Here is a 20054-nt window from a genome sequence, read left to right on the forward strand (position 1 = left end):
AAAAGCAAGGTCTGCAGCCCAAAAAGGAAAAGATGTTTGCCTCTCTTACTGATCTTTTTTTAATCTTTAATCCAAAAGTCAGAATTTTTGGTAAACGTCTAATGAAAAGACCTGCTTAATACCAGAGGCTTTACTGTGGATCCACCTGGAGAGTGCCAGGAGTCTCACTATGGAGACTATCATTAACCTAACTATGGAAAAAGTATCATTAGCCTAACTATGGAGAGTATCTTTATCCTAACTATGGAGAGTATCATTAGCCTAACTATGGAGAGTATCTTTATCCTAACTATGGAGAGTATCTTTATACTAACTATGGAGAGTGTCAGGTACCTAACCGTAGAGAGTATCAGGAACCTAATTCTGGATGGATGAGGCAGTCTGACCACAGCTACAATACCTGAGAACTGTTAGGAACTTTGGGATTTCTTTTAAGAGATTTTAAAAATGGACTGACAAACCCAGGACTGGAATGTATGCAACAAGTGTGTTTGCTTTCATTTTTCCCTAAAAATGAATTTCATTTTAGATTTTGCAGTCTATATAAACTGCCCACCCCATGCAAGTGTTGTGGTTGTATGTTAAAAATGTCTGCTATGTAAATGTTGTGATATACAGATTGCCATCAAGAATGCCAAAGCCTATGCAAGAAGTCAGGCTATTTGCAACATTTGTAGGAAATCTCTTCTTCACTGTCCTAATAAATTGTTTTGTTAGATTAAAGACTTTGATTATCCATTTGTTTCCTTGCTGGGCCTAAATATGTCTGAAATAAATAAAACAGCATTGGAGCTACAAACACTTTAATAACAGCAGTGCAAGTTTCTCTGAAATTAACCCATAGCAAACATAAGGATGCTGTCTCTAATGAGTATCATATACTTTAGTTCCATTAGGAAGTCTAAGTTCTGTTCCAGTAGGAAATATAAATATTCACTCTGCAAATGAAATTCAATATTTCCGTTCATTACGAAAACTAAAAATGTACTTTACAAATCATTTGATATAAGGGAGTTGCTTCTTCACTTGGGAATGAGATTATCTGATTCACCATTACTAATGCCATTATTCTCATGGGAAAAGTAATAACCACTTGAATAAGCCTTTGATTATTAGCAGTTCTGGTGATTTATAAACTGAAGCAATGCATGATTCTGCCACTGCAGTGAATTGCAAAACCTTAACTTTCATGCTGATATCCTATGAAAGGAGGAATAGAAACAAACAAAATAAAACTCTGTCCCTACAAGCTCTTCTCACACTAGAGAATGCTAATGTCATTGCAGTCAATGAGATGTGGTTTAAAGCCATGGAGAGCACACCAGAAGTGCAAAGCAATAATGCCTTCCACACATTTGGACCACCTGCTAGACAGAGAGGGAGCTCTGGAGCTGTCTTGATTTACATCAAAAATAAATATACCTCAAGGCTGGTCAGACAGGACAATCCAATCCATGTGAGCTTCTCCATGTTCAAATCACGTAAGCAAAATCCCATACCACTTCTTTGCAAGCTATATGTCCCCACATGACCCTGGAAACCCATAATGAGTATTTAAACTTATTGAAAACACCCACCATTCAACCCAATACCAAATTCATGGGCAACTTTAATTACCCCACTATTAAGTGGGAGTCACATATGACACCAAACATGCAGGCACAGAGATTCCTGAATTTTGTAAACACAAACTCCCTAAACCAGATTGCCAATACACCAGCCAGGGGCGTAAACAGACTGTATCTAGTTCTCACTGATATGGGAGAGTGCTGCACACCACCCTACTGTAATGTCTTCTCTGGCAAGATCAGACCACAAAATGATTTCCTTTGAAGTAAAAATAAAATATGGAACCCCAGCTAACCCTGGAATGTTCAGAAAGTACTGTAAAGCTAATTTCCTACCAGTAAGTGATAACCTGGCAAAATTTCAAACCTCCATAAATCCTGAGAACACTGCTGCTTATGTGGAGCTGCTCACAGAAACACTATCCAAGCATGTTAATAGCTGCTTAGAGGTAGCTGTACCAACCAGGAGGAAGTACAGAATGACTGAAAAACAAGAACCCTGGTGGGATCACAGCATCAATAGGCTGCAGAACAGAAGGAGGAAAATAATGGCAACAATTAGGAGGTGCAGCATCAGCAGGAGAAAAAGCACCTCACCAAACTAAACAAACAACTCAGAGTACAAACAAGGCCTACCAAAGCCAAACTCAAGGTAAATTCTACCTTCCAAGGGCAACCACAGGGCATTCGTTAGCTATGTCCACAACCTTAAAGGCACTGTTGTGTGCAGATTTTTATTGCCACCTATATTGAGCCAGATGATTTAGCAAACCTACTGGCAAACAAATTCATCTCCAACGTCTACCTCCAAACTCCCCTCAGGAAATACCATTAAATATAACTCCCCCTACTGTCACTAAGGAACATGCCTTTAATGCTCTCTCTAAGGCCAAAAACACTGCATCAATGGGCCCAATCAATATCCCGGGATGCTTTCTAAATAGCATGAAACATGAATTATCAGACCCTCTGGAATTGCTATTTAACTGTAGAAAAAGGCTTCATGCTTCCTGAATGGAGAACAGCAACAGTCATCCCTCTGCTCAATGGTAGACCATCCACAGGCCCAGGAAACTACAGACCCATAAGTATCACTAGTCTCATATGGAAAGCCATGGAAAGAATTATCATAGAAATGATCAATAATGGCATAACAAACCTCCAGACACTTGACCCAACCCAGTTTGGTTTTGTCAAGGGCAGGTCATGCCTACTCATTCTAGTGGACTTCTTTGAATAGGTCACCAAAGCAAAAGATGAGGGAAAAATGGTTCACATTGTCTACCTTGAACTGGCCAAGCCATTTGACACAATACCCCATTGAGGCGTTTTTTTTAAACACTTTTATTGAATTATCATTTGTGACATAGGCAGATTTACATTCATATAAAACTTGGTGTTGTTTGTCTTTTGGCTTTTTCCTGGTAAGGGATCGCCACAGCAGAACTCCAGTCCGCTAATGATTGGCAGTAGATTTTTTTACGAAATGCCAAGGTGCCAGCTCGATGCCCAAACTTCAACGAAGGCATGCCCATTTACGCACGCATGTCTTTCGAACATTACCCAACCGTGGGGAGGACATGCAGACAAAAGTAATCAAACTATATTAACATAACAAACATCATACTTAATATATATTGCTATATATTATATAACCTAAGCAATATTACATAAATTATTCAATTCTTACTTCTTTTAAAATAAGAAACATCTTTATTAAACCATCACTTACTACATAAGCAATAATACATTTATATAAATGAAAATAAACCACACTAACACAATCCTAGTCACAAGCATTTGACATCGTAAACCATACTGACGCACTCCCAGTTGTAAACATTATACATCACTTATAATCTACCCATTCTTTCTCACTCAAACATTTCATAGCTCACTTAAGGCATGCTGCCTTTTAGGCCTCATTCCTTCCTTGTATGTATTGTTCCTACAATTCCCATTTTTTTCCTATGTAGTTTGATCCTGTCCTTTGCTAAAGATCTGAATTCCATTTGTTTTATCTTTACCCCACTGAGGCATTGTTGACAAACTCAAGAGGTTTGGTGTAAACCCATATGTCACCCAGTGGATAGCCAGCTAGCTCACAGACAGGACCCAGGAAGTTAGAAATGGAGAGTCCACCTCTACAAAGAGGCCAGTTACAAGTGGAGTCCCACAAAGATCAGTCTTGGGACTGCTCCTTTTTGGCATTTAATTCTCTGAAGTCAAGACCAATGTCAATGGCCTCTGACTGACTAAATTTGCAGATGATAGAAATTGGGAACTGTCATAGAATCCCCATTGACACAAATGTTCTCCAGGAAGGGCTGACACAGACAAATACCTAGTGCCAAAGCCATAAACTGAAACTAAATGCTAAGAAATGCATAATAGCATCCTTCAAGAAATTATCCACCCCTGGTGACTATCATATTAACAACACACCCATATGAGTTGACCCAGTACTGCCCCCAGGACTTGGGGTCACACATAGTAATCCAGCCTTTGACCATCACATGTCCACAGTGGTTAGGAAAGCATTCTATGTTGTGCAACTTATGAGCAAAGGTATGGCACCTAGATCCAAGGAGATCATTGTTCCACTGTATTCAGAATTCATCAGTCCTATCATTGAGTACAATGACCCCTTTATGTACTTAATCAGGCACATCCAGCAATTGGAACAGCCACAGCAGTTCCTCACTAAATGAATACAGAGAGTAAATAACATGTCCTATGCAGACCTCCTCAAGACCCCACCCCTGTATTTTGTCTGCTATAGGCTGTTGAGTTGAGATCTATGTCTGGCTTTCAAACCATTGTTAGACCCCTCCCTGCTGTACCTCCTGCATATCCTCAAAACAAACAGCACCAGAATTACCTGTTATAACGTCTTAAACCTTGCTTGTTATATAAATAGGACCTGCTGGAGAAACAGGTATCTATCCCAGAGACTACCCCATCTCTGGAACGGAAACCACATTTATGTGAAGCAGAGAGCCTCCCTAATCCATTTCAAGTGTAACTTGGACAGTTGGATGGGGAACAGGAAAGTAATCCCTGGTTTGGCACCTATGTCTCTAATAGACACAGTAAGCCTGTAAATGGTTTGTCTCACAGACCCCTTCATGTAAATGCTTCATGTCTCAATCCCCTGCTTACACTTATCAGTGGTACCAGAAATTGTCAGAGATTTGGGATGCATGGCTGGGCTTAAAAAGGCCTTTGTGGTTGTTACCCTAGTACATACCTATGAACCTATGGATGATTCATTACAAAAAAGAAGGAAGTAAAACAAGGAATATGACCAACATTTTGAGAAAGAGGCTCCTTACAGATCCCCTTAATTGGTATACAACTGAGCAGCTTCAAAACGTGTGTAATAATGATCCCTACTCCCTTCCACAACCTGGACATACACATAGCTTAAGAAAACCTTTCTATGCACTCCTTGCATGAGACTAATAACAACTGAAAAGGAAAATCACCACCTTGTCAGAAGAGTAAGGCTTACTTTTAAGCTTGGCAAACCCTGACTTACAGCAGGGAATGATTAAATGATAGGGCTCTTCTTTTAACTATAACCAGATTTTATTGAAATTTTACCCCATTCTGGTCATCAGTGCATGTGTAAGAACTTGATAAAACAGCATAATTGAATTACTACTGTTCCTTTTAACACTGACTAAATAATTGTTATACTTGAGAACAGAAGGATGAGGGTTGTCTCAGACTGATTTCAAAGACTGATCTCATAATTACATTTATTGAGGTTAAGTATTGCCAGTGATCTAATACAGGAAGTGCTTTAACCTCACTCAGTCCTTGAAATTAGGTGAACATGAAGGGCCAATCTACCTTTTGCACAAGAGCTGAGAATTATACTAAACCCTTTGCTTGCCTGCATAAATTTTACACTGACTAGTCCATTATCCTAAAGAACTGGATTCCCCATATGGGAACCACTGGTTCCCTTCCTTTATGCCCAGACCTTTATAAAGGTTCTACATCACATGGGAGGAGCTTGATAGACTATGATGAATCTTTTTTAAAACACTTTTATTAACTTCACATATTACTCAGTGACATTGATACACATACAGTTATAAAAAAGTAATCAAACTATAACATATAGTTTTCCTTTATTTTAAAACAAAGAACAACCACTTCTCCTGATATGAGTTTTTTTAAAACAAATTTCTAATCTATCGGTTTTTAACTTTACCTCCTCAAGAAACTCTTCCTGTTCTCTCAATACCTAGTTTAACAGTACTACCTTCCCTTCCCAAATCTAGCCCGTCATTTTACTTTTGTGGTATAAATAAAAAAGAAATGGAAGTCCTCCTAAATCAAATTCCATATGACTTCCCTCCTAGAAATGATCAATTATACCACTGTTTCCTTGCTATTTGTAAAGATTACAATGTAGACTGCCTTCACCCCATTTGTAACTCATCCCTTACACAAAATATCATGCCTTCCATTTAGAGGTCTGCAGTAATAAAGCTCCTACCAAAAATACTACAACCTCAGACTTCCACCCAATCATTACTCTTACAGCCTTTTGGAAAATGATACAGAAACTAGCCTATTGTCAACTCTCCAATAACATCCATCAATATCACCTCCTTTCCTGACCCCACCATCATTTCTGAAATGGGAAAAGCACTGTGATTGTCATTTGGTTTCTTTCCATTGACATCTTAATCAGTATGGATGAAGATTATTTAACTAGTGCTTTGCTTGTGGATCTTACCAAGGCATTTCACCTGGTGGATCACAATCTACTCTACAATTCCTTCTCAGGTACAAGTGTTATTGTCAATGCAGCAGGGTGGTTTAAAAAGTTTACATCAGTTAAAAACTTCCAGGTGAGGGCATGACCCACCCTCTCAGACCAAAAGCCCTAGCTAATTAAATGAATTTCCCATAGGTCAGTCCACTCTCTCCTGCACTTTTCTCTGTATTCATTAACAGACTTCTGACTGATATCCCCACATGTGCAATAACCTTGCATTTGATGGACAATGGATATAGCCATACATAAATAAAACCTCTCCAATGCTCCAATACAATGGCAAAAACAAAACACTTCGGTATCAAAACCAGTACCAGCAGACAGTAGACCTGCTCTTGTGATACTTTTTTATAAACTATTAAACTGCATCAAATTCCCATTTTCATGGCCAGGCTCACAATATGGCACTGATAATACAACTTATCACCCCATAAAACATCTTATTCATTTTGTACTCCTTTCAACAAGCTTGCTTGCAGTCACCACACTTTTCAGTGCTAGCCCCTGCAGTTTCATAATAATTGCTTACCCCCTTTCTGCTTAAGACACTTGCCAACTGTGGTATAAGTGACATTGCAATATAATGGCTCATTTCATACTTAACTGATAGAACTTTTTTCATTATACATAGGCTCAATGCAATTTTCAGCAGGCATACCTCAAGGCCCAATCCTGCTTGAATGCTCTTTTATATATGCATTAACAACCTACCTTTAAATATACCAAACCCAAACTGTATACTCTACACAGATGACATCATCATATTACACTCATAAGTCACACTATAAATTACAAGAAAAACTACAAGATATTAGCTTACTAAGGAATTGACTTTCTGACATGCAGCTTGTATTAAACTCTAAAAAAAATCATCTATTATGCTGTTTGGGACACAAAAACATAAATCCAGTCCCACATTAAACATTACCAACCATTGCAACAACGCACTGCCTAAAGTCACTGAATAAATGGAATCTAGGTATAACTTCTGATCAACTCACCTTTGGACCACATGTGCAAAACATCATAAAAGCAGCACTAAGTAAATTTAGGTTAGCATACAAAAACTTTCACCTACTCCTAAGAGAACTTAGGAAAGGAATAGTGTCTATTACTATTTGCTCTAAACTCCAAACAGAAAATCACAGTCCACAAGTGACTGCAAACACGATCGGCATATTCATTACCCGGTTGGACCCCTACATCATTGTATCTCTCTAGAAAAATTCAAATGGCTGTTTGACAGTCAAACTAATCGACTGCTCATGCTGGCCAGCTCTAGCACATACACTACAACACAGGCAGACAAACTATTCCCTATGTTCAGCTATCAAAGCTCTGTTTATCAGGGTCCCATTTCAACAAGACAATAGGTAAAATAGCATTTTCAAAATCTGCACCTGCATGGAACTCACTACCTCAAGATGTCTGAAAATAACAGGAATTAAGTGTCTTCAGAAATGAACTAATTCGATTTCTTAGTAATGATTACAAGTGCCAATGTTTCAGCAATAGCTACATCAGGCTTATACCAATTAGCTTATCTTTACATAGATATTTTTATTCTGAACCGCATCACTACAGTTGCTTGATATCTGCTGTACATACATAAATACTACTGTCTATTCTTTCTTTAATCACGTTTAGCTCTTGGTTCTATAAACCTACACCCTGTGTAGGTTTATAAAAACAAGATGTAAACATCATAGTGTTTCATTTCATTTTTTTTCATTTAATTTCATTTATTTTTATCCTCCACATGTCACTCAATGCAAATGAACTGTCAGACTCTTTGAAGTGTACAATGCCATATACAAACTGCATCTTTGTCATCTATATTTACCTTCCCTAAGTCACACCGTTGTGGTTCTGCAAATGAACTGTGACACTCTTTGAAACGTGCAGATAACAAAGAATTGTAAATATCTGTTGAAACTTGTGAATACCTATTTGGCATGGATTATGGCTGAAAATGGTCTGTGGACCAACCAACCTACCTAGTCAACAAATAATTAAATAATACTTAAAAGTAATAAAAACTAAATAATAAATAAATAAAAGTTGTGAAGATATCCTATTTTTTAAACAAAAATTTAAAAAAGTATCAACTAAATGCTGCCAAATGTAAATGATTCCAGGACAATATACCCTGTAACATGCAAAGTGTATAAAATAGCATTCTCAAAGTAGTCAACAAAGAAAATTAGTTTGTATTAGCTTATAAATTGCCAATTTCTGCTACATAAAAAAGAGTGTCTCTTCAGAGGAATCTGGAGGATCATCAAACAGGTAAACAGGAGCTTACCAGAAGACTTTGTAAGCATGGGATTTGACAGTCCATAGTGTCCAGTCAGGGCCTGCTGAAAAAGTGTACCTGGTGGAGATAGTTACAATATAGAAATGAAATCTGGTCCTAGTAGATACCTGAAGTCATGAACTCTTTCAAGAATAGCCCATTGCTGGAAGTTTTGTATGGACTGTGGGTAGACAGAGGAGACAACCCAGAAGGCACTGCCTATTTTAAAAGCCCAAATTATTATTTTTTTTTGAAATACAGAATATAATGTGTGCCTTTCAGTGCTTTCTTAGCCTTTACACTAGTGGTGTCTGCAGGGGTAACTGGCCAAAGATTTGCCATACACTATTCCTCATAATGCTTCTTCTTCCATTTTGGGCTACTAATTCCTTATGAAGCTGTGGCCATGTTTCTCTGAGACATTTCTGATGATGGCTTTGTGTAGCTGCTGACGGAAATTTTCTTTACTACTCTCTCCTGGCATATTCCGAGGTCACCCCAACCTTGGACAATCTGCTAAAATTGCTTCCTGAGTGCTGAGTAGTGACTGAGCAAAAGCTGATGCAACTACAACAGCAATTCTGGTACTGGCAAATATAGCAATTGCTGCTAGATGTAGGCCTGCTGTGAAAAACATAAGCAAGGGTAATGGTCTAGAATCATTCCGCTTAGCTTTTAAGTCTTACACTGCCCGAGGGAACTGGGACAGAGCAGACTGGACAAACATTTGGTCATTACAGCTGATGGGAGACTTTAAACTGTATATGAACATTGAAGGGATTGATTATACAGCCTATGGTAATCTAAAAAATGAACTTTCAGTTAGGACTGGGATAACCTCTAAAAAACACAACATAAAAATTTAAAACAGGAATTTGAATGCTGACAAACTGGTAGCATCACAGATGAATGATGTAAAACATATTCAAAGCTTTGACCAGACTCTGATAGCAACACTAAATTGAAAACGTTTGTGATTTTAGCAGTGGTCAGATTTAAAAGAGTTTTGCCTTGCAGTAGTATAAAAAATGCATTGCAAAGTGATTCCAAGAACTCTGATAAACTAGTACCTTTAGTGGACTGTTTAGTAACACAATGTTTAAAACTGAATTGTCTGTTCCTATGTCTAAAACTTCAGCAAGAAATGTGCCATCATCTGTAATACAAAAAGCAGTAAGTAATGTTTTAATTTGTTTCAGATGTTGGGGGAAGAGCCACATTTCTAAGGCCTGTGTTACTTATACTGAAGAAACTACTAGTAGCAGAAACAAGAAAACCGAAATCCGCGTTAAAATAGTTTTCTTGCGACAAGACTAATGCTAGAACAATAGAGTCAGAGTCACGTTGTGTTGTAGTAAAGTTGGTGTTGCATACTATATTTCGACAGTGAAGGGAACTTCAAGTTCTGATTAATTATCCTTATCAAGGGTCCACAGTATGTAAACATAGGATTAGTAGCAGCCAAAGAGTAGCAATGATAGGGACTCATGGTGACAGAAAAGAATATCTTCTAACACACAGAAACACTTCTAGGAAAACTGCTACATCCTGTGGCTGTAACTCTTGATTTGACGCATGGTGTAATATTAGAAAAATATTTCCTTTTTTTTTAAAGCAGAGAAACTAGTAACCACACCACGTAAACAACTCACTGTATAACATAAGAAAAGAAAAACACAGTGTAAACATTATGGAAATACAGGGAAAAGGGAGAATTCAGACAGAGTGTAGAAGGCTGATACACTTAACTATGAAGAACAGACCACAGCTTAACACCAACATGCAGTATAAGACTGAGAGAGGTGGAGGGGGAGCAGGACATAACATTAATATAGAGATCCAGAATCAAAATCAGAAGAAGAGTTAGCATAGAAGTTACAAAAGGGAATAGGATGTGGTTGTGTTTATAAACAGTAAAAAGGCTCCTGTTTGTTATCAGGTTCTGCCTTGAAGACAGAGCAACAGAGACCGAAAGGTTAACTGATAGAAATTTCTGAAGTAAGAATCAGTACAAGACAGAAGTCAACACAAAAACATACTAAAGTATTAGCAGAGAAACAGAAAATGCAAAAATAGAAGTAGTATGCTTAAATGAGGAACTGCAGAAAATGAGCTCTAAAAGTGATGTAGAGAATGAAATTCAGAGTTCTAACCCCCTTTCTATCGATGTAAACAGAAAACTTATATAAAAACAGCATCTAAGCAGGAGGCATTTCTAGGTAAGGATATGAATAAAAATGAGAATATATTTTGCAATCAGATAACCTTTGCAGTGGAAGAGTAACACAGAGAAGGAAATGAAAGTGAGAGTGTGATGTCTAGTCATACTAAGATAGAGGAAGAACAACCTAAATGAAAACAGAACACTTGAGGCTTATACTGACAGTAGATACATACAGGAAAGCAGAAGGTGAATTTTGTGTAGAACAACCTTTTTCAGAAGACGTAGAATAAGCTGTAGAGCCAGGAATCCATACATCCCATCTCAAGATAAGTTAGTAAAGAAAGTAACCCTGAGTCAGTGGACTTACAGCTTAACAAAACAGCATAGTGAAAAGATAATGCTTCAAGTAAGGAAGAGCAAACAACCAATGATGTATGGAGGACAGCAAACAGTATGCCCTCAGTACTTTTTCCACCTATTTTGAGTAGAAAGATGACCTCTTTTATAGAATAATAAAGATAAGGAGGAAATTCTTCATCAGTTATTAATACAAAAGCTTTACAGAACGCTAGTATTGAAGCTAACTCATAGGCATGTGTTAGAAAGTCATCCAGGGATGGTACAATTTAAGCCAGACTACTACTCAGATTTTACTGGCCAGGCATAATGAAAAAGTAAATAAATAAAAAATACCTGTGCCGCTTGCCCAGAATGCTAGAAAGCTGTCTCATCCTGAATCTCAGAGTCTGTTAATCCCAATGCCTTTTATAGAGATGCCATTTGAACATATTGCCACGGACATCATGGGACTACAAATAAAATCTAGCAATGGATATCTGTATGTACTAAAATAATGGATAAAGCTACAGAATTTAGAGAAGTATGTCATCATTCAAAGTTAATACTATGACTATTGTCAGTGAACGGGTACTGCTATTCTCCACAGGGGGTATCCTTAAAGTGAATCTTACTTCTGACTGCACTTCCTTTATGGAAAGGGTATTGCATTAGTTATGGCAGTGCTTTAAAGTTAAACAGTTTAGGGTGTCAGTGAAATATCCACAGACTGTGGAATTAGTAGACAGGTACAATAAAAGACTAAAGCTCACACTAAAGAAATGATTGTCACAGATAATAAGAACTACAACTAGCTGTTACCCCTTTAACTATTTTCAGTAAGAGAGGTGCCACAAGCTTTACTTGGTATGTACCCTCTTTGAACTATTATATGACAGGCATCCCAGATAATTTATTCAAACTGTTAAGGAAACTTAGAAAGAAGTGAAGACACCATTTAAAAGTATGAGAGAGAGACCTGTGGGAATTTGCAAAGAATAGTAGATAGTTATGTCCACAGTAAAGAGGCACATGCAGAAAGCCTAGGAGATCCAACAATAAATTTATAATAAAAATACTCAGCTTATAGAGCTTACCTCAGGAGATCAAGTGTTACAACTTACAGAACATATCTCAGGAGATCAAGTGTTATTAACTTACAGAACTTACCTCAGGGGATCAAGTGTTATAACTTACAGAACGTACCTCAGGAGATCAAGTGTTACAACTTACAGAACATATCTCAGGAGATCAAGTGTTATTAACTTACAGAACTTACCTCAGGAGATCAAGTGTTCCATCTTATAGAACTTACTTCAGGAGATCAAGTGTTACAACTTACAGAACATATCTCATGAGATCAAATGTTATAACTTACAGAACTTACCTCAGGGGATCAAGTGTTATAACTTACAGAACTTACCTCAGGATATCAAGTGTTACAACTTACAGAATATATCTCACGAGATCAAGTGTTATAACTTACAGAACTTACCTCATGAGATCAAGTGTTATAACTTACAGAACTTACTTTAAGATATCAAGTGTTATAATTAGTATCCTCCATAGAAAACACCTATCTTGCTAAGTGGCAAGGACCATTTGATGTAACTGAAAGAATAATTGCAGTGAACTACAAGGGAATAAAAAGGTAGTAAATTTATTATGATAATGTAGTGAGTCAATGGATAGGAGTAGAAAGTTTAGTGGTTAGTATATAAAGTAAAATAAATACAGGAGAGGTCTGAAAATCTCAGCCTGAAGTACAGTTCAAGAAATCATTGTCTAAAGTATAAAATAAGGAAGTAAGAGAATTTTGCTTAAGAAACAAAGGAGTTCAAAGAAATGCCTGAAAAAAAAAAATAAACAGATAAAACAGCACCTGAAATGCAGGTCAGACTGTGACCTTGCAGATTATCAGAGTCACAAACAATCTGTAAGAGATAAAGGTCAAAACTGATCAAGCTGGGAGTGATAGAAGAGTCATAACATGACTGGGGCAACCCAGCAGTGTTAATTCCCAAAGGGGATGGGAGTACTCTTTTCTGGAATGACTTCAGGAAACCCCAGAACTGATGCCATGATAGAGAATACAGGAAAAGCATTTCAAAGTCCAATACCTATCCTATGTCCACAACTGATGCCATGATAGAGAATGCAGGAAAATCATTTCAAAGTTCGATACCTACCCCATGTCCAGAGCTGATCCCATGATAGAGAATACAGGAAAAGCATTTCAGAGTTCGATACCTATCCCATGTCCAGAATTGATGCCATGATAGACAATACAGGAAAAGCATTTCAGAGTTCGATACCTATCCCATGTCCAGAACTGATGCCATGATAGAGAATACAGGAAAAGCATTTCAGAGTTCGATACCTACCCCATGTCTAGAACTGATGCCATGATAGAGAATACAGGAAAAGCATTTCAGAGTTCGATACCTACCCCATGTCTAGAACTGATCCCATGATAGAGAATACTGGAAAAGCATTTCAGAGTTCGATACCTACCCCATGTCTAGAACTGATGCCATGATAGAGAATACAGGAAAAGCATTTCAGAGTTCGATACCTACCCCATGTCCAGAATTGATGCCATGATAGACAATACAGGAAAAGCATTTCAGAGTTCGATACCTATCCCATGTCCAGAACTGATGCCATGATAGAGAATACAGGAAAAGCATTTCAGAGTTCGATACCTACCCCATGTCTAGAACTGATGCCATGATAGAGAATACAGGAAAAGCATTTCAGAGTTCGATACCTACCCCATGTCTAGAACTGATGCCATGATAGAGAATACTGGAAAAGCATTTCAGATTTCGATACCTACCCCATGTCTAGAACTGATGCCATGACAGGGAATACAGGAAAAGCATTTCAGAGTTCGATACCTACCCCATGTCCAGAATTGATGCCATGATAGACAATACAGGAAAAGCATTTCAGAGTTCGATACCTATCCCATGTCCAGAACTGATGCCATGATAGAGAATACAGGAAAAGCATTTCAGAGTTCGATACCTACCCCATGTCTAGAACTGATGCCATGATAGAGAATACAGGAAAAGCATTTCAGAGTTCGATACCTACCCCATGTCTAGAACTGATGCCAAGATAGAGAATACTGGAAAAGCATTTCAGAATTCGATACCTACCCCATGTCTAGAACTGATGCCATGATAGAGAATACAGGAAAAGCATTTCAGAGTTTGATACCTATCCCATGTCCAGAACTGATGCCATGATAGAGAATACAGGAAAAGCATTTCAGAGTTCGATACCTACCCCATGTCTAGAACTGATGCCATGATAGAGAATACAGGAAAAGCATTTCAGAGTTCGCTACCTACCCCATTTCTAGAACTGATGCCATGATAGAGAATACAAATGAAACAATGAATGAAAAGGTCACACAGAAAAAACAATCAGTTAAAAAACACAAACAAAAATCTAGCAAAGCTAGACTTTCCACTGTGTGATACTTTAAACCTCTGTTGCCTCTGATACAAGAGGTTTACGGTATCACACATTGGAAAGTCCAGCTTTGCTAGATTTTTGTTTATGATAGAGAATATAGGAAAAGCATTTCAAAGTTCGATATCTATCTCATGTCCACAACTGATGCCATGATAGACACTATAGGAAAAGCATTTCAAAGTTTGATAATTATCCCGTGTCCAGAATTGATGCCATGATAGAGAATACAGGAAAAGCATCAGACTGCTCAGAGGTGACCTGTGTCTGGCATACAAGGCTGTCTCAGACTCAGCCTTGAGGGAGTTGCTGCATACCATAAGTCAAACTCCACTTGTGCAACCCTCACACAAGGTCTCAACCTGATCTGTGACATTAATAGAACTTGTTTGGCGGGATAGATTTGTGTCCCAATGACTCCCTCATCTATTTAATAGACTTCCTCTCCATGTCAAGCAGACTACCTCACTAGCCCTCTTTAAGATGAACCTGGAGGACTGGATGAGAAACAGAAAATATACCCCTGAGATCCCACCTGTGTCCCTACTGGACAGGGAAAACAGGTGCTGACTTTGTGGGAACATGGGTGAAATTCTTGGCTAGGCTTATAAGGGCCTCCGGGCCAATAGCATAGTATCATCCTATGAACCTATGAAAAATTGATACCTATCCCATGCCCATAATTGATGTCATGATAGAGAATATAGGAAAAGCATTTCAAAGTTTGATATCTATCCCATCCAGAACTGATGCTATGATAGAGAATATAGGAAAAGCATTTCAAAGTTTGATATCTATCCCATCCAGAACTGATGCTATGATAGAGAATATAGGAAAAGAATTTCAAAGTTTGATATATATCCCATCCAGAACTGATGCTATGATAGAGAATATGGGAAAAGCATTTCAAAGTTTGATACCTACCCCATGTCCAGAACTGATGCCATAATAGACAATATATGAAAAGCATTTGAAAGTTTGATACCTATCCCATGTCCAGAAATGATGGAATATAGGAAGGGCATTTCAAAGTTTGATATCTATCCCATGTCCAGAACTGATGCCATGATAAAGAATATAGGAAAAGCATTTCAAAGTTTGATACCCATCCCATGCCCAGAACTGATGCCATGGTAGAGAATATAAGAAGGGCATTTCAAAGTCTGATACCTATCCCATGCCCAGAATTGATGCCATGATAGAGAATATAGGAAAGGCAAGATACCTGACAGCACCTGACTTGACAAAGGAATACTAGTACATACCACTTACTCTGTCTGCCAAAGAAAAGAACAGCCTTCGTAACTCCCTGATGGAATCTTTCAGTACACAGTGTTACCATTAGGCCTACACAGAGCTCCGTTTACCTTTCAGATGCTGATGGATAAAATACTGACCCCCTCAGTTTAAATGTGCTGTTGCATACCTGGATGGCATGGCCATTCACTGAGAGAACTGGAAGTGCAGGCATTGTTATAATCCATAAGAAGGGCAGGGCTGACTGTAAATGCTAAAAAACGTAAACTGGGTATGATGGAATCCAATTACTTAGGATATCTTGTAGGCAGAAGGGTAGTATGGACATTACTTTGGATATGCACGATTATAAATGAAAGTTATGTGTATCATTATACTTGGACCCTAACATCAACAGACACACTGACTGAATACTGGTAAATGTTTGTATGTATGAGACATGTGGAAATGATAATAAACTTTATTTCCTCCTCTCATTTTTTATATTAGCATGCTGTTACTGTATTAACAGCTATGGTAAATTCCATGCCTATTGCAGTTATACATAACGTTTGGTCATTATTAAAATTTGTTGGATATATAGTAGAATATATTATCTGCTATTAGATTTTACACAAAAAAAGAAGGGTGGTAAAACCCCAACTATAAAAGATAGAGGACACAAATAATTGACCAGTACCATTCGCTAAAAGGCAGATGTAAATGTTTCTTCAATTAGCTGGGTATTACATAAAGTTTTACCTAATTTACAACTATTACCTGTCCTTTGACAGATCTCACAAAAGGGCAAGTTCCTGCCTAGGTGCAATGGTCTGCAGAGGTAAATAGAGCATTTCATGAACTAAAAGGATCATGTGTCTGAACCTGTGTTAATACCTCGGGGGAGGGGACAGGTATTATCTCTTAGGAAGTGAGTGGACATTCTACATTATCTTCCCAATACACAACTCTCCCCTATGCCTCATCAGGTGCACATGTTAGGGATAGGGTAAACTAAGTAAAAAACATTAAACCATACCCTGATGGCCCCTTCCAGCTGACCTTTGCCCCGGTGATGGGGAATGAATGAGATGTTTGCCCATGGAGTGGGATGATAACTGACATTCAGCAAGGTCAAGAAGTGCAAAAAAGTCTCCTGATTTTGATAAAAAATTTTCCCTGTATACCAATGTGTCAGAGGTAGGTTTAGGAGAACTGCAATCTCTAGATATTCAAGGTGAGGAGCACCCTGTGTGCTATATCAGAAGAAAGTTAAATTATGCAAAAAGGAGATTCCCTGCTATTGAAAAGTTTGTTTAACAATAAAATGGGCCTCCTATTCCTTGAAGCACTATTTCTTGGGTAGACATTTCATCTTAGTAATTGACCATGCCCCTCTACAATGGAACAATACACAGATGGATGGTAGTACTAAATTGTACCAGTGGGCACTATCCCTACTACCCTTCCAGTTTATCAGTTTATAAAGACCCTGTAGGCCCAGACTAGCAAATTGGATTGCCAGTGGGTTGACCAGGTCCTACAAGCCATCATATCGAGACTAAAATCTATGGTCTGTGCTCAGAAGAGATAGTTGTAGCAAAATGATAGCAATAAATGTGTACTGTACCCAAAGTGACAGGTGTGTGGGAACATTCTCAAAGAATATCAGTCAGGAAATGAATTTGTATTCAATAGTCTGTTCACAGGACTTCAGTAAGTTAGTCTCTCATTTAGAGGATCATCAAAGAGGTAAGGTCAAGCTTTTGTAAAGACTATGAAGCCATGGAATTTAATAGCCCAGTTGAGTCCTGGTGTAGAAGTAACCCAGAAGATACCTAAAATTTAAAACTGGAATCTGAGCATCAGAAAGGCTTGCAGCCATGGACTATTTTAAGGACTGCCTATTGCTGGAAAGGCTATATGGACTGTGTGTAAATAGCCAAAATTATTTCTTTCTGCTTTGGATATATAGAATATTTTTTATAATTGCTGCCTCTAGTGCTTCTTTTTGGCATTGCAATCCCCACAACTCTCCTATTTGCTTCTATTTCTTCTACTCCTAAACTTAACCTAACAGCAGGAATTAAATGGATGTAAATTTTAAAGTATTCCGATAACGTTACCATTCTCTTCCCAAAAAGAAAAGATTACAATATTTACAATATTGGGAGGTTTTTTTTCATTTTTCTTCATCGTGTACACAACCTAAATAACAAAAATGAAAGGGTTTTGCATGTAGTATATTTTCTCATGCCTATATTGTCTGACATAAATAACTGTTGCCTTTCTAAATGGATATCCAGAACAATGTGGAATAGTGTGTGTGTGTGTGTGTGTGTATATATATATATATATATATATATATATATATATATATATATATATATATGGCTAATAATACACCTGTACTATTTTGTATATACCATGCCTAGTTTATTTCAAATATTTCATGCTTTTTACTGATTTAAAATGTGTTTCAAATATTTTATTTGCTGCTATGTTGTGTGTCCAATATTGTGTTATTATCTGATTATATAATTCTTGAGTTTATACTCCTGTTCTGTGTTTGATTTTCCAAATGGATTAGTGCTCTACCACAGTTAACAAATATGAATAAATAAATAAAATAAATAAATATATATATATATATATATATATATATATATATATATATATATATATAGGATGCATACATACATACATGCACATACTCACATACATGCATATTTAAAAAACTTCACATTTCATTGTTTATTTTTATATTTTGTTATTTTTATCTTTTGGTAGCCAGTGCATTAAACTAATCAAATGACTATTTTTAGCCATGGCCTGATGATACAGTGAACAGCAGATGTAGTATGAACAATGCATAATAATGACATACAAACAATAAATTACTTAATCAGGCATGACAATCAAAGAAGGTAGAAGTGTGTTGCAGAATCAAGAGAGATGGAGACAGATGATGCAACATCATGTAGACAATGGGAAAAAGGGGGATGATGATGATGATGATGATGAAGAACAAAAAATGACCGCAGAAGAGTTTCTTCCCAGATGGCAGTGACTTGTTTATTTTACTAAAGATTGTAAAAAGCCTTTTCCTTTTAGAAATAATTTGAGTGAGTGGGTATATATAGGCAGCAGTGGCTGGTGGTACTGGATTGCTGGGCTTCAGCCCCACCTCCCTTCAGCTAAATAGAGAAAAAAAGAAATGTGCTAATTCAGAAAGTCAACTATTATTTTTAAATTAAAGACAAGATTTGACTTTCTGTTGTTTTTCAGATAATCAAAAAAAGTCAGCTTCTGAAAATTACCTTTTGTTTTGCAAACAGGCCAGCATTAGGTTTCCCAATCATCTGTTGGTTTGTTTGGCAGCATTCTGCCAGTGGTTCAATGAGCGATTCACCAGACTGCTGCATGATGCAGTGAGGACCCCTTCCTATTGGCTCAGGCTGCCTCAAGTGAATGATGCAGCCTGAACCATGAAGAAGGAATTAGTTAACATGGAAGGGGAAACAAGTGTGAGAAAATATTTTTTTTTTTATTTTAAAGGTTTTTTTTGTTGTTGTTTTGGCTGGTACAATCCCTGCACCAGTCAGGGCAATACATTAACATTCATTTATGTAGGTTGCAACTAAAATAATTCCTTTCTGACTTCTGGCTTTGCACTTGTTGCTCTCACAACTAATCATTTCAGCTCCTTCTCCTCTAATACCTACATTTTTTTTAAATTTTTTTTTATTTATTTATTTAACATTTGTTGACCGGGAAAGTCCGACTAAGTTCCACAGATCCTGTTTTCAGCGGAGGCCCAGGGAGAAATGCTCCAGAGCTCCAGAAGCATCTTACATACATCTTATTTCCTTGTTTTTATGTCTCTTACTCTTTATCTTGCATTTACTCATTATTTCTCCTGCCTCCCAGATCTGCTCCACTTATTACCTCTAACAAATATTTTTTCTCACTCTCTCCTCTCTTCCTCTCCTCCTTCTTATCCAGTTTTTTAAATTTTCAATCTCTGACATTTGCTTTATGAATGAGTAATAACACTCACACTTATAACATGTCAACTTGTTTTAATGCTACATGATACTGTACTTATCTTGTTTTAATGTTGACATACGTGTATTATTCTACTTCTCATGTGTGTATCAATATTTGTATTCA

Source organism: Protopterus annectens, chromosome 1.part2 (genome assembly GCF_019279795.1).
Source record: "Protopterus annectens isolate FY-2018-M chromosome 1.part2, PAN1.0, whole genome shotgun sequence".
Classification (NCBI taxonomy): Eukaryota; Metazoa; Chordata; order Ceratodontiformes; family Protopteridae; genus Protopterus; species Protopterus annectens.